Source organism: Grampus griseus (genome assembly GCF_964374135.1).
Source record: "Grampus griseus genome assembly, chromosome: 2".
Taxonomy (NCBI): domain Eukaryota; kingdom Metazoa; phylum Chordata; class Mammalia; order Artiodactyla; family Delphinidae; genus Grampus; species Grampus griseus.
The window spans coordinates 36,751,833-36,767,789 of NC_139018.1; the positions used below are offsets into that span (position 1 = coordinate 36,751,833).

General features: G+C 45.3%; 1 protein-coding gene across 1 annotated transcript in view; it reads left to right on the plus strand.

Moving 5' to 3' along the window:
• The first annotated feature begins 5,984 nt into the window (after positions 1–5,984).
• Positions 5,985–15,957, plus strand: part of SPTB (spectrin beta, erythrocytic) — a 120,950-nt gene continuing 110,977 nt past the window's right edge. The window contains exon 1 of the mRNA XM_082647106.1: positions 5,985–6,101. The gene's annotated coding sequence lies outside the window, so the exon portion shown is untranslated. The remainder of the gene's footprint in view (positions 6,102–15,957) is intronic.

Here is a 15,957-nt window from a genome sequence, read left to right on the forward strand (position 1 = left end):
ACAGACAGTAAGTTAGGTATGAATGTGCCAAGGTGGCCGAGGAGCTGGTGAAATTCAGACACAAATATTGCCAATTATGTCTCCGGGAATGTGAATTTATTTAAATAAATTTACTCAAACATAAATAGGAAAGTGATTCTCCTGTAAACAGTCACAAATATATATATATATTTTTGTGTGTGTGTGTGGTATGCGGGCCTCTCACTGTTGTGGCCTCTCCCGTTGCGGAGCACAGGCTCTGGACGCGCAGGCTCAGTGGCCATGGCTCACAGGCCTAGCCGCTCTGCGGCATGTGGGATCTTCCCAGACCGGGGCACGAACCCGTGTCCCCTGCATCGGCAGGCGGACTCTCAACCACTTGCGCCACCAAGGAAGCCCACAAATATATATTTTTAAGCCAACTAGAAATGACTTTCAATTACCTACTTCTTTGGTTGGCCTCCAGAACTGCAACTCTCTTTTAGTTTGCATGATTTATTTGTTCATTAATTCACTTATTAACTCACTTACTCATCAGGCCTTTCTTAAGTACATCTTGCGTGTCAGGGGCTGTGCTAAGTGCTGGGAAACTTAAAACTGTATCCCGAAAGCAACAGGGAGCCATTGGATGATTTAAAGTAGTGGAGGGATCAGATTTCTTTTTTAGAAAGTGTACTTTGGCTACTATGTGGGGGAAGAATTGAAGGAGAGTGAAACTGGAGAATGGGACAGCAGTTAGGAGATTTATAAGAAGAAATTCATGTGAGAAAAGATGAGGCCTGGGTTATGGACTGAATGGCCTGCACTCCAAATTCATATGTTAAAATGCTAGCCCCAAGTACCTCGGAAAGTGACCAGATTTGGAGAGAGAGCCTTTAAAGAGGTAATTAAGGTAAAATGAAATCATGTGGCTGGCCCTAATCCAATATGACTAGTGTCCTCACAAGAGGAGATTAGGACACAGACACACAAAGGAAAGACCATGTGAAGACAGAGGGAAAACATGGCCATCTATAAGCCAAAGAGAGGGGCCTCAGAAGAAACAACCCTGCCGGTAACTTGATCTCGGACTTCTAGCCTCCAGAATTGTGAGAAAACTAATTTTGTTGTTTAAGCCACCCAGTCTGTGGTATTTGTCATGGAAGCCCACTCAAACTAATACAGCCTGAACAAGGCACCTGCAGCAGAACATAAGTGCCTTCAGACACCAGTTTATCATCACACCCCAGTATAAGCCTGCTATTACATCTGCACGAGCTCACATCTCTTAGGTAATGGAAAATCTAATCCTGGAAAGCTCAGGCACAGCTATAGAAGGAAAGATGCCCATTTATTCCAAAGCCTGTTTAGTGCTTCCATGCTCTGGTGGATGACAGGATGTAAGTCTTGCTCTTCTGCTCCTTTCCATTATCGGTGGATGGAAATTTGAAATTGGTGTCACTTGCTCCTTTATAGGGAGGTCAGTTTGGTATTTACACACTCACTGCCAGTTTTCAGATTCCTTGCAAGGACCATTCTGTTTGAGGCATCTGAAGGTGAAGTTTATTCCTTTGTCCTCGATGCCTCTATATTGTAAATGGTGGGCTTTTCAAATGGGTCCTCCTGCTGCTTTGTCTTTGGAAGTTGTGGAGACTGTGGTTCCCCTAGATGTTCCCAGAAATGGAACAGAAATTTCAGTTTAGTTTTATGAAATGCATCTCTTGGTGACAAGGTAAAGATGAAGGGAACTAATGTTTTTTGAGCTCTAGGCACTATTTCAAAGTTTTCTGTTCATAACCATGAGTTCTCGATTTTTCCATTGTTAGCAGACATTTGAATGAGGGGAACATTGGGTAGGGTTGGGTTTATTTGGTTTGGTATCTCTGTTTTTAAGTAGCTTTCTGATACATGTTCATTTCTAAGTCACAGTAGTCTTAAAATTTCAAACAAATAACTGGTTCTGTGATTCAGTAAAAATAGTTTGTAGGATTAATTTAATTCAAGGCACAGGAAGCTAGTCTAGGCTCTATTTTTGGTTTATGATTTAATTTTTTCAAGTTCTTGGGTCTTAGAATCAAATCATAAGCTTTAAACTGTACATAAAACTGTAAACTGTATTTTAAAATCTTTACCCTGCTTTAAACTGCTTCTATTGAATCTGAAAATTCATATTTTTCTTCAACTCTGAGAAATTTTATTCTACTTTCTCCTTATTATCATCTCATCTGCCCTCTTTCTCTCCTTTTGTAACTTCTATTGGAACAGATATTGGAACTTGAGGCTCTCACCTCCATGACTTTCAACCATTCTCACAAACTTTCCATCTCCTTGCTTTTTGCCCTGTGTTTGGGGAGAATTTCTGTTTCCACTAATCTGCTCTTAACTTGATCAGTTCTGCTGATCAGCTAATGAATTTTAAACTTCAGAAACTACTTTTTAAATCTCTACGTTTTCTCACTGATTATTTTTCTTGGATACAATATCCTTTCAAATCTTGCTGAATAAAATTTAAATTCATTTAAATTTTATCTTCTGTTTTCTTTATTAACTTAGTTTCCTCTGATATTACTTCTTTGTTAGTTGCGTTTGGTGCTTTTCCTTCATGGTATTGGTTCCCCTCCGCTGACGAAATCTTTGGTGATTTTGATTGTCCAATCATCTTTTACTTGAGGATCGGCTTGCCTGTCTGTTCTGTTAATCATAGCCTGTCTTCAGGAACTGTGAAGGAAGGGCACAACATGCTATCCAGAGAGAGTGAAAGTTCCCTATTACTTCTAGCGGTCAGTGTATACTTGGGCTCTGCCCCTCTGGTCCCGGGATCCCCGCTAACTTTATCCCACAGGCAAACATTTGGTACTTAAGGCCAGCAGGGGAGGGGACTCCTCAATGAATTATTCTATCCTAGGTTCCCCACCCCCCACCTCCTCTTGTATCCTTTGACTCTTGCTTGGAATTTCCCTAAACTATTCCTTCTCCTGAACCTGTTTTGATTTCCTCTAACTTTGTTTTTGTCTAGATCAGGTCCTGCCTCTCTCTTCTATATTTCAGGATTTCTTAAAAATTCCTGGAAAATTGATCACATTTTTTTCTTATTTCCCTGTACTGTTAGATTTCTATTCTCTTTAAGACATATCTTTTTATGAGATTTAGGATGGAAGAGAAGGTAAATGCATGGGCTCAACCCACCATCTTGACCCAATCTCTACTTATTATTTTCTTTACTATCTCTAATTAATTATCAGATAATACAAGCTCAATGTGAAAAATTCAGAGAATATAGAAATAGAAAATGAAAGTTCCTTCTTGTGTCAGATTCCTCTAACGTCCTGACTTATATCCACTTCTCACCTATTGATTTTAGCTGGAGCTGGGTTGACAGTTCTGTGAGGGCTTCCTCTCACTTCCTGGTTAAGTAGAAGCCCCAGTTCCTGGCTGACAGCATCTAGTTTCAAATGCACACCTTCTCTCTGGCCCTAGAACTGCAGATTGCGTTAGGAGCTTGCTTGGTAGCTTGGAAGTGTGGGCTGTCAACATGGAATAGGAGGTTAGGGGGGCAGTCCCTTGACCACCCAGGATGAGGACCGATCTCCCACCTTTCTGATAGACAATTCAGGGAGGCTTTATGAACTCTTCTCAGGAAGTCCCTGCAGAATTAATCCCTGCTGCCCACAGCAACGACTTCAAATATGAACCCTTATATGAGCTTTCCCTTCTTACCTATTTCACTCTCCCCAGTTTCTCATTCCCACTCCCTGGGATCTGCCATTTTCCTCCCTCCTTATTTGACAATACCCTTTTCCTCTGTACTTCTAAACTTCCTCTCTCCCTCAGTCCTAATTTATCATTTCACTGTAACTCAATTAGCTGTAAAGCATGTGGGGATGCTGTCAGGATAACAGGCTCTGTAGCAAATGAGGTTGTATTGAATTATTTAGATTTCAGCTAAAGTGGAAATAACTAAAGCAGCTGAACAGGTTTGTAAAATCCTGGGGTAATCTGTCCACTGATTTGGTGTTTTTACCATATTAATTTTTTCTCGTGGTTGAAAATTATAAATTTTAAGGCTACAAAGAAATATATGTGTACAACTCTTCAGTTCAGAGCCCTAAAGCTAAGGAATTGTCTGTTTCATGTAGTATATAATTATGTAGCTGCAGAGCTGCAATTCTAGGGTATCATGAATTTATTTAATAACTTTATCCACACAAGGCTTTTAAAAAACACAAATACATAATTTCTCTCCATTTTTTTATTTCAAAAATAGAACAAAGATTTCTACTTGAGATATATGATAGTCTCAGCCTTTGAAGTTGGCCTGTTTTTCTTGAGTTTTCCTTGCCAGAATTTGGTTCTTAATTTTTAAATGAAAAAGACCTTGTTGTTTCTAACTCAGTAAAAAAACAAATGGATTCTTAAATGCTATCAGAAAGGGGGAAGGGTGGCTCATTGCTAATCTAATGGGTTGACCACAAATATTCTTCTATTATCTTCCCTCTATTACTAGTGTGTCTTGGGAAATTGAGCTTAATAAGGGCCCAGACAACAAGGTGGTAGTGTGGAGAGTTCTGTGGCTTTGTAACATCTGTGGAGTTTGCGCCACTTAGCACATCTCAATGTCTAAATGCCCACTCTCAAAAGAGGTGTGACTGCAGCAGGAAGTGAAGTATCTTTGCATATGTTCAATATATAAACTAAGCACGCACATCTGGCACTTAAACACCCTTTTCCTGGTGAATCCTGGAAAGCAGCATAATTATACTCCCAAGCAAATAACTCAGGTGTAAGACTGTTTCGTTGTTAAGAACACCAGGCATCACCAAAGTTAAAACTCTTCTCTCATCTTTGCGCTTTAAATCTCCACTGTCATCTCCCAAACACCTGAGATTACCTGGGCTGATGTCTGGTGAGAAATTGCCTCAGCACGGCTGATGGAGGAAAGAGATGAAAGTTGCAGCAAAGTGTACCACCAAGCCTTACTGAACAATGACCTTGTATAGTAAGAAAGTCAAGAAAGTGGACAGCCTTGCAAGCTGCCACTTCTGTGTCTCTCTCTCGAGGTGACTCGGAGATGCTTTGTTTTTCCTCTCTGGCACCATCGGTTCTAGTGTTTTCTCTGGCCTACAGCATCCCACCCCACCCAGCGTGCGGAAGCGTCCGCTCGCCTGGAAACCGGGTCTGGCCAGGAGGTGTCGGTGGGCTGGGGTGGCAGCTTGCCTGTTGATTACAGTCCCTGTAACGCGCGAGCCATGGGACTGCGGGCTGCGCCCCGCCAGCATTGCCCGGTCCGCCTGGACCACACCAGGTTTGCAAACAGAAACGGAGACACCGAGCCCTCAGGCTGGGGGCGCGGGTCTCGGGCCCAGTGCCCACCCGAGCCCTCCCAGCGTCTGTTCTTACTACCATCCAGGAGAAGCCCCGGAGGACGCTTTCTAACACAGCAGCCCCCGGGAACAATCTGTCCCTCCCAAATCCGCCGCAGCGGGGGCGCACTGCCGGGGCGCCAGCTTTGCCTACCCTATCTATGGCCTAAGCGTGTCTTTTAATATATTTTAAAAACCTGACTGTATACAGTGGGGACGCAGGGCGGGAAAGACTGGAGGGCTCATGTTCGTGGCCAGACTCGCCGCTCTGGGCGAACGAATTAGGCCGGAGCTGCAAAGCCAAATCCTTTCCCCGCTGCAGGGGGCTTGGGGTAGCGCGCGGTGAGGGGCGCTGAGCAGCTATGGGGGCGCTGCGGCCGGCTCTGGCCTCTGGCGGCTCGGGCTCATGCAGTCCGGAGGGGGGCGGAGGCCGGCCCGGGGAGCCGGGCGGAGGCCGGGCAGGTGGCCCCGGGCTTGGAGGCTGATTGGCAGGTGCGGGAGTGGGTGGGGAAGGCGGGGGCTGGGCCTGGCTCTGCGGGAGGCTGCGGCCCCGCCTCCCCGCCCCCGCCGCGGGACTATCTGGTCCCGGCAGCAGCGATGTCCCCCGGCAGGAATGTCCCTCCTCAGATAATGTTATTTATATCTCTGGGCGGGTCCGCGGCTCGGCAGCACCAGGCGCCCGGCGGCCGCTGTGCCAGGAGCCCTGCGCTGCCCTCCTCCCCCTGCGCCGCCGCCGCTGCCACCCCCGGGCTCGGGGTGGCCGCCGCTACAGCCCCAGCGCAGGTGAGTCCCGGGAGGGCCCGGCGGCCAGAGGGAGCTGGGTGCGGGTGCGGAGGCGCGAGGCAGGGGCGCGCGGCGCGAGCGCAGCGGAGGCGCTGGGCCCAGGGGGCGCGTGACGCACGGGGCCCAGGGGACCGGGTGGGGACCCAGCCCTGGGTGCCGGGCGTAGAGCCCGTGGGAGGCCCTGGCGGCTGCGGCAGCTATCGCCCCAGGGCGCGGGAATCCTCGTGGGCTTCGGCGGCGCTTGGCAAGCTGGGCGCTTGCTTTGGAGAGCCGGATCCTGGAGCGTCGCCCGGGGGCGCTGGGAGGACGGTGAGGGGGGTGCGTGTTCTGGTCCCGGGCTGCCTCCTCCAGGACCCCGGCGTGGGGACGAAGGGGGTTCTGCTTCAAGCCTGTCGGACCTCCGCGCTGCCCTCTCTGCCGGGTTCCTCAGCCCTGGGGCCGCTCAGATTCTCTTCTGGGGAACTTGTCTGCGCGCTCCCCGGCAGCCCTGCGCCCAGGCAGGGAGGACAGGGCGGCGGAGGGGTCGGGTCCCCGAGCGTTGGGAACGACGCGGAGAGTGGCCGGGTGCAGCCCCAAGAAGGAGAGATCAGCGTGCCCCAAGCCATCCTCCAAGGACCCCCACCCTTCCTCTCCCAAAGAGTTCCGCTTCTCCAAGCTGCTACGGTCCACTCTACTCTCCCTTGCCTCACGGGTTCCTCTTTCTCCGACAACTTGGCCCTGAGAAATAGCAGAAAGTGGGAGAAATAACAGGAGCTTTAAAACAATCCCCAACTCCCACCAATTCGCCCAGACGTCCAAAGGTGGGGAAGTAGCGGCAGGCTTGAGTACCGTTTCCGTGACAACGAGCCCCAGGTAGGGTCTTGATTTACAGCCTATTAATATCCAAACCACTATTTTCAGTGAGGAATTAGAGGCACCAGGAGTTAATAGTAACACGCTTAAATCACTGAAGGAAAATGAAAAGAAACCACAGTTTTGTATGCATCAGATGGTGGAGGGGGGTGGGTGGGTGGTGGATATATAGTGACAGTGTTTTTGCACCAGAACTCCTGTGAGGAGAGGCTAGGCTGTCACTTCCAGGTAGCAGGCAGCCTTGCAAAGTCCACAGCCTTGAGTTAGTCACGATCTATACTTGAATTCCTAAGGAAAGTGATTCAGGCGGCTCTTGAATGAGAGGAGTGTGCAAATCAAAAAAATTTAGGCACCTCTGTACTATCCACTAACCGATTCTTAATTTCAAAGATGGTACCAAATTTTATTCTAGAATTCCTTCTTTGACCACCCTCTGATCCTATGACCTAGGGCAGGTCATTTCCTATTCCAGTATCAGACTTTAACTCTTTTGCTAGGAGCCGTGGGTTCCAGAGTGTCTTGGGAAACTCTTTTTTGGAAGTGCAAAATGTTTAAGTGTACTGAATGCTCAGTACCCAACACAGCTAGGCTTGTGCTTGCCCAGAGGCTGTGGGCTAGTTAGAAAAAGGAATATTAGGCTCACACTGAAGAAGAGCCCACCAGCCTTGAAGCTAACTGACTCCTCAGAAGTGGGTCATTTATATAGAACTTTATCAAATCCTAGCATAAAGTACAGCTGAAAGACATAAGCCCTACATTACAAACACATGGCCTTTAGACCCCCTTAGCTGTTGCCCTTCTCTTTATCGGTGGTCCAGTCACAATGATTGGGGATGAGCCAGTCCTGTTAATCCCCAATTCTCAGAAGACAGTCTGCTCATGGAATTGAAAGCACCCCAAACCTCCCAGGCATCCAGGGATGGGCCTTGTAGCACAGGCGTATCAAGTTTTCCTGAGTGGCTTGCCCAGCTGAGAGCTGGGATACCACTTTTTGCTCTGGTCATTGCTTCTCCCAAGTGTTCTGAAGGTGTCTTTTAGCAAAATACCTGCTAGATGGTTAGCTTCGGAGTAGGTAAAGGTGTGGCAGGAGGCAGACTCTCCTATATGACAAACTAAAAATGACTATTTTAGGCAAACTAGCTGTGAATGAAAGTTTTGAAGTAGAGTCAGAATCTGATGGTTCTGCCACAGTTCTGGAAACAGGCTTGTTTTTGGTAAATAAAAATAACAGTAGCTTGCTTTCTTTCTTTCTTTTTCTGTCTTTTACATACCAGTGCCTAGCCTGGTGCCTGGCTGGTGGTGCACACTCAGTTAATCTTTGTTGAATGAACGAGGGAATGAGTAAATGAATGCTCAGTGTTTTCTTTGTATTGTCCTATTCAGTTGTCACAATAACTCTTCAAGGTAGCTCATATAATCAACATTTTACAAGTGAGGAAACAGGTTCAAGGAGATTAAGTAATTTCCCTCACATCACTCAGTTGATGAGAGGTGAGGCTGGGATTCAAACTCACCTGTTCAGTTCCACCCTCTTTTAAGGTTCAGAAGTCAGCAGGGGATATAGAAGTATAAACTGGAAAGTTTGGTTATAGGATTGTCTCTTAGCTTCACAATCTTTCACTCTCAAGGCCTCAGGTAATAATTCTGCCTATATCAAAGAAGCTTTAAAAATATTGCTAAAGGTATTGGACACTTCCTTGCTCAGAGGTACTTACCCATGCCCATTATGTGCAGGTCATTGTTTCAAGGACAGAACTGTAATTTTGGCAGTAGTCAAAGCATGGATTTTTTGAAAACAGATTTTCCTTTCAGTCGTGGAATTGGCCAGGAGGGCTTGATGATGCATGGGGACAGCGTGATAGGACGGAGGATGACTATAAAAAATTCATGAGGCAAACGTTATTGAACTGGGAAGGGACCTTGGAAGTCATTGAGTCTAGCCTTCTATTTGCGTAGCTACTTGCTTAAAGGTGAGACCGAACTGTAATTCACCTGGTCAATTATGTGCAGTGGTGGTACGTGCCTTCCATGCTTCTCACCATTCTAGACCATTTCTTTCCTGTCTCTCTCTCTCAAGGCCAGTATTGGGTTTATTTCCTGAAGTTCTGCCTAATATTAAACCACTGACATTTTCTTTCCTTTGAGGGAGATTGTGAGAGGATATATTTTAATATCCAGTACTTTCATCCTAGTGAAATCTTAAAAAGGTATTGGGGATAGGAGAGAAGACATCAGGAGTATTCAACTCTAAACTGTTCCATAACCTCCCCGTTGCCTGTTAGGTGTACAGATGTATGCATTTTTACACAAGAGGTATCTTGAGACAATACAGATTTTAAGACAGATAATTATGTAGCATTTCTGGAGCAATGGAGAAGGAAAAGACTTTAGGGAATTATTGGGACTGTCAAATACCTGTTTTAATCTAAGCCCAGTCACTAAATTGCTCTTGAAGTATATTATTCCAAGTTTCAAATTCAAAAGCAAAATTATACTCTCCATTCAAGACCTGAAATGGTAGGAAACATAACCAGTGGGAAGTTTAAAGTGATATAAAGTACACTTCTTCATAATTTTTTTAAATAAAAAAATAATTTAAAAAAATTAATAACCTTGACCTGCAGATTAACAATTATCAATTGACTTGGGAAGATCAAGAATGAAAATAACTGCTGTGTGGGCTGATGAGAAATTTGACTTTGGAATGAGGACTGGCAGGGAGGTTCAGGGATACTGGGTTCTGAAATCACGTGGCTATATCACTAGTTGAAAATTACTGTGGAAAGAAGTATTTTACCTTAAACGTAGTTTATACTGACTCAGTGTTTTACAGACTGCTGTTTGGTTACTCGTCTACTTTAGATAAGAAATCTGGGGAGGAAGAGTACATGCAGTGGTCTGTGTGCTAAGATCATCACGGAGCATTTACCGGGTTATCACAGAGAGACGGTGTTTCCTCTGACAACCCCAGAGGTGAGGATCACCTGATTTTAGAGATGGAGATGGTGATCGAGGGAAGGTGTCGGAGGCAGTCAGGAGAGCTCACTGTCAGGTCTGGCTCCACTCACTGAATTGTCAACTCCCCTTGGTAAATATTTAGAAAATCTCATAGCATATTTCCCTTTGTTGCTGTGCTTATTTCTTAACTCACAGTCAAGCAATCCACGTTCTTCCATTTTCATCTCGCCTTAGCTGACTATCAAACCACCAGGGGATTCGCAGCCTTCCAGCTCACACAGTCTTCGAGGTAGTCATAGACAGAAAATGCTTCTTCAGTGGATTGCTAGCTAGCTTATGACATTCCCAGGCCTCCTTTTCATCTTTCTCTTTCCTTCTCCTGATGGCTGGAGATATTACAAAGCCGTCGTGTCTTCGTACCTCAACGAGGCCTTTTCAGGCTGTGCCGTAATGTTTAATTTCTACATTATACCTGTGGAGACCCGGCCAAGAGTATAATTACAAGGGCAATTAAAATCCAGACATATATCATGTTAGCAGTGGGGGCAAAAGTGGGGCTTCCTTTCTTCCTTTCATTTTAATGCTGTAAATTTAGCAACTGAAAAGGTACAGGGCTAGGAAAAAAAAAATAGAGTTTGCATTGAACTGGGATCAGATCATCCAGGATATTTATGAAAAGAATAACAGGGCACCTTGACAGCTAAAGAACAATGATTCCTTTGAATTATAGTCAATTCAAGAGTTTCCTCCAGGGGCTTCTCTGGTGGCACAGTGGTTAAGAATCCACCTTAACCAATGCAGGGGACACGGGTTCGAGCCCTGGTCCGGGAAGATCCCACATGCCGTGGAGCAACTAAGCCAGTGTGCCACAGCTACTGGGCCTGCTCTCTAGAGCCCGCGAGCCACAACTACTGAGCCCGCCTGCCACAACTACTGAAACCCGCGCACCTAGAGCCCGTGCTCTGCAACAAGGGAAGCTGCCACAATGAGAAGCCCGCACACCACAGCGAAGAGTAGCCCCCGCTCGCAGCAACTAGAGAAAGCCCACGTGCAGCAACAAAGACCCAACTCAGCCATAAATAAATAAATAAAAGAGTTTCCTCCAGCATGAAAGGGAGAAACTTGGATAATCCTGAAAATGAATAAGTTGAAAACCATTTCCATTTATACCAGACTTAAATATGGGTGTGTCTCTCTAGCGAATTCAAAGCACCTCAAATAAAATTAAGCACACCTTAAACACATAACTTATGAGGACTGGAAAGAGGCCACTAGCTTCATTCTGTCCCTCTGCTCAGTTCTTGCCTGTTTCTAGAAGCCTCCTAGGAGTCTTCAATCAGCTTCACCTTCCAGAATATTTCCTCAGGGGTAGAAGAGGAAGAAAAGGCCTTTCATAACACTTACTCCAAGCCATAAGTCATAGGGAGCTAGAGCTGGAGAGGCCTGAGAGAGCCATATTCTGAAAGAACAGACACTGGCCACCTACTGTATGCATTACCCTGTTATATGTTGAGGACACACAACATCCGATGGAGACCCACTGGTCCGGTGGGAGAAAGGACTTGCAAACAAGCAGTGATTCGGGGCGCCCTGATTTTTCTCAGGGCGCCTGAGAAAAAGCCCACAGGGGGAAGCATCTGATTCAGGCTGGAGAGTGTCTAGGATTTTCCTGATGGAAGAAGAGAGGATGGGTGAGGGTGGGGCCCTAGGCACATAGCCTGGCATAGACATGCAATAGATCATGATTAGATTAGGGAATGAAGAGTAGTTCTCTGTGGTTGGAGTACAGGCCACAGCACAGGAATGGGCTGAAGGTGTGACCCTAAAAATGGTTTGGGTTCAGTTTGTGAAGAAGTTTGAACCATTGAAGGTTCAAGCTGAAATCAGTGAATGTTTTGAGCAGGGGAGGGACCTGATCAGATCCTTGTTTAGACAAAGCTCACCAGCAAAAGAGAAGGGAATGTGAACTAGAGATCAGCCAGTACAAGTTGATGACCACACATGATGTATGGTCCACTTAGTTTTCAGGAGGCCTTTGTAAGTGCATCATCTCATTTTATTCTACAATGACCATGTGAAGAAACAGGGAACATGTCATCATTCCTGCTTTATAGTCAAAGAAACAGGATCAGAAACATACAATGATTTGCCCAAGGCCCCTGAATTTGTAGTAGAACTTGACTTTGACCCAGTTTCCTAGTTCCAAGGCTGGGGCTTTGTCTAGACCTTCTCCATGGAATAATTGAATATTCTGGGCCTTCTGGGTGAGACAGTGATTGCTTTCTTTCTTCAGCAGAATTTTCAGTCTAAGTTCATTGGTCCTGGAAAAAGGGAGGAGGAAAGTTCTTACCGTATTTACTCTTTAGACACAAAACCTTAAGGATGGCCCTCCAGCCTGTACAGAGATGATGTTGCAAAGTATGACTTAATGTCAAGCATACATGTGGATTCCCAGCATGCTGTAGATAAGCAATGGACTTATATGGCTGTCAGTTGATGTTTTGGGTTTTTCATTCTCTTATCCCAAATTTACTGGGCATTGTTATGCACATGCCTCATTTGGGACTTCAAAAACCTCTTTTTGTCCAGTGATCTTGGGTGCCTTGATTTGTGCTTACTTCAGTCTTCAACAAATATTTATTGAGCTCTCATTTATTTGCCAGGCATATTCTAGACCTAGGGGATATAGCAGTGAAGATGGTAAAAAAAAAAAGTCTGACGTCATGGAGCACATTCTAGTTGGGTGAGGCGGGTACAAAACAACGACAAATGACAGATGAGTATCTATCATACTTTCAGGTGATATAAAGAAAAAATAGTGCAAAGGGAAAGAGAGGGAGGTGGTTCTAGAAGTTGATGTAGGATGGCTGGGAAAGGCCTCTCTGATGAGTTTTCATTTGACTAGAGACACAAATGAAGCGAGGTGGGGGAACAGGGACGTTTGGGGGAAGAGATTCAGGTTGAGTGAATCTCTCAACCTGAATTGGTTGAGATGAAGGCCCAAAGATGGGGTCACTGCTGTGTCCAAGGAGTGGGCAGGAAGCCAGTGTGACTGGCGTGTTGGGAGCCAGCGGGGAGCACAGGATGTGATGTTGGGGAGGAAACTGGGTCTGGATCATGCAGGCTTTGCGGCCAGGCGACAACTTTGGGTCTTAGCCATATGACAGGAAGTCACAGGAAGTTGTGGGCAGGGGAGTGACTTCTTCAGATTGGCATTTTAGGAGGATCTTTCTGGCTGTCCTGTGGAAGATTGATTGTATGGGACAAGAGTGGAAGCAGGGAGTGGAATGAAAGCTACTGTAAGTGGTCCAGGTAGAGATGGTGGACCAGGGTGAGGGTGGTAGGTTTGGTGACATGCAGCTGGCTTCTGGATAAATCTTTAAGGTAGAGTTGATGGAACTTGGATATAGAAGATGGGAGAAAAAGAATAAGTCAAGGATGATTCAACTGGTTTTGCTCTGAGCTACTAGAAGGATGAAAAACCCACTTACTGAGATGGGGATATGTCTTATCAAATACACTGTGGGCTACTATTTTTGATTTTTGTTTTCACTGGGGAGTTCGTTTGGAATAGACTCAGGCAGATACACCAAAAAGGTGTTTTATTATGAGTAGCTCATCTGTTTGTTTTGAGGTAAAGCCTCAGATGTGGAGTTAGTTCTTTGTGCTTTGTTCCATTACTTTTAGGTCATTCTCACAACATCTCACTATATGTGATAGAGATTAAGATATGGTACAGGGCTTCCCTAGTGGTGCAGTGGTTGAGAGTCCGCCTGCCGATGCAGGGGACGCGGGTTTGTCCCCGGTCCGGGAAGATCCCACATGCCGCGGAGCGGCTGGGCCCGTGAGCCATGGCCGCTGAGCCTGCGCGTCCGGAGCCTGTGCTCTGCAACGGGAGAGGCCACAACAGTGAGAGGCCTGCGTACTGCAAAAAAAAAAAAAAAAGATATGATACAAACAAGATTGAGATACATGTCCATTTTTGTAATTAGAAATGTCTTGAATTTGCTGATTAGAGCCCACTTTTTAACACTATCTGGTTGTCATTTTTAAAAGAACTTTTAAAATTATAAAATGAATTCACGCACATGGTTGAGAAGTGTATCCACATTGTACAAGGTACACAATGAAAAGTCAAAGTCTTCCTTCCCCTACCTCCAGTCCTACTCCTAAAAAGTTACCAATGTCAGCAGTTTCCTGTGTATCCTTCAAGAAAAATTCAGTGCATCTATAAGCATATGGCCTGACACATTTTAAAGTCCTAACTTTAACCTAACAAAAGCATGTGTTCGGTTTCATTTTTTGTGACTCAGTGGCCCTCAGGTATACACTTCAATGGGCTGGAATCCAACTTTCTACCAATTAAGGTTCTCCCTCTCCAAAGCCACCGCACATGGGAACATCGTGTTCATCATACAGTGCCCCTTCTCAGAAACCTACAGTGGTTCCTCTGTGGGTAGAGGCGGAAATCCAAACTCAGAAAATGACTTTTTAAAAGCTATTGTAATCTGGCTCCCATCTCTTTCTACCCTTCTCTCTTACCACTTCCCATCACAAACCCACTACTTGAACCAGGGTCATCTGCTTCTACTTACTGAGTCCTGAACATTTCTCCCAAAGTCTTTTGCATCAGTCTTCCTGGAACACTCCAGCCCCCAGTCATCTCTCCCTTCTCCAAGTTTGTTAAAGGGCTAGTTACAAATACTACTTAATTGAACATAATCATAGACTTCTTTTATTGTCATTTAACTTTTCTTGTGTCTATTATTTGTTCAACTAGACAGTTCTTAAGAGCAAGAACTGATTTAAGAATTGCAGTCACAGGTCTTACATAAAGCTCGGCCTAATGCTTTTGCACATAGAAGTTCAACTAGTAATTTTTGGAATGTGCACTTTGACAGTCATTCCCTAGCGGGGTGATGCTGTTACACGGGGATTATTTTAATTAAAACTTGTCAGATGATGGCTGCCAAAAAGGCCACCTTCTTAGTGGTTTACAAAGATGTCCATTCCCAGGGAATGGTAACTGGACGCTGCTCCTTTGGATAAAGAACTTTCTGATACGCCTGGCCTCAGTCTCTTGTCCCTTCCTCAGATGGCATTGCATCTAAATGTCAGAAACGGGGTGTTTTTATTTGCTTCTAAGTGATGTAGAACAGGCATTTAATGAGCATGGCAACCATTCGAGTTTTAAAAATTGTTTTAAATTATGATAAGTATATGTAACATAAAAGTTTCCTTTTTAACTATTTGAAGTGCTCAGTTCAGTGGCGTAAGTATGTGCTCATTGTTGTGTAGCCACATCATCGCTGCCATGTCCAGAACTTTTTTTTTTTTTTTTTTTTTTTTTTTTTTTTGCGGTACGCGGGCCTCTCACTGTTGTGGCCTCTCCCGTTGCGGAGCACAGGCTCCGGACGGGCAGGCTCAGCGGCCATGGCTCACGGGCCCAGCCGCTCCGCGGCATGTGGGATCTTCCCAGACCGGGGTGTGAACCCGTGTCCCCTGCATCGGCAGGCGGACTCTCAACCACTGCGCCACCGGGGAAGCCCCAGAACATTTTTCATCTTCCAAAACTCAAACTCTGTGCCCACTGAGCACTAACTCCCACTAACACTCCACAGCACCTGGCAATCCCCACTCTACTTTCTGTCTCTATGCATCTGACCACTCTAGGTACCTCAGGTAAGCAGAATCGTATCATATTTGTCTTTAGTGACCGGCTTATTTCACTTAGCATAATGTTTTCAAGGTTCGTCCACGTTGTAGCATGTGTCAGAATTTCCTTCCTTGTTAAGGCTGGATAATATTCCATTGTATGTATTTTTCACATTTTGTTTATCCGTTCATCCATTGATCGGCACCTGGGCTGCTTCCCCTCTTGGCTGTTGTGAATAATGATGCTATGAACGTGGATATACAAACATCTCTTCAACATCCTGCTTTCACTTCTTTTGGGTATATACTCAGAAGGATACTCCATTATATGGCTGGATCTGTCTGTTTTTGACTTTTTGAGAAACGAAGCCATGCAATTTTAAAATTTCTC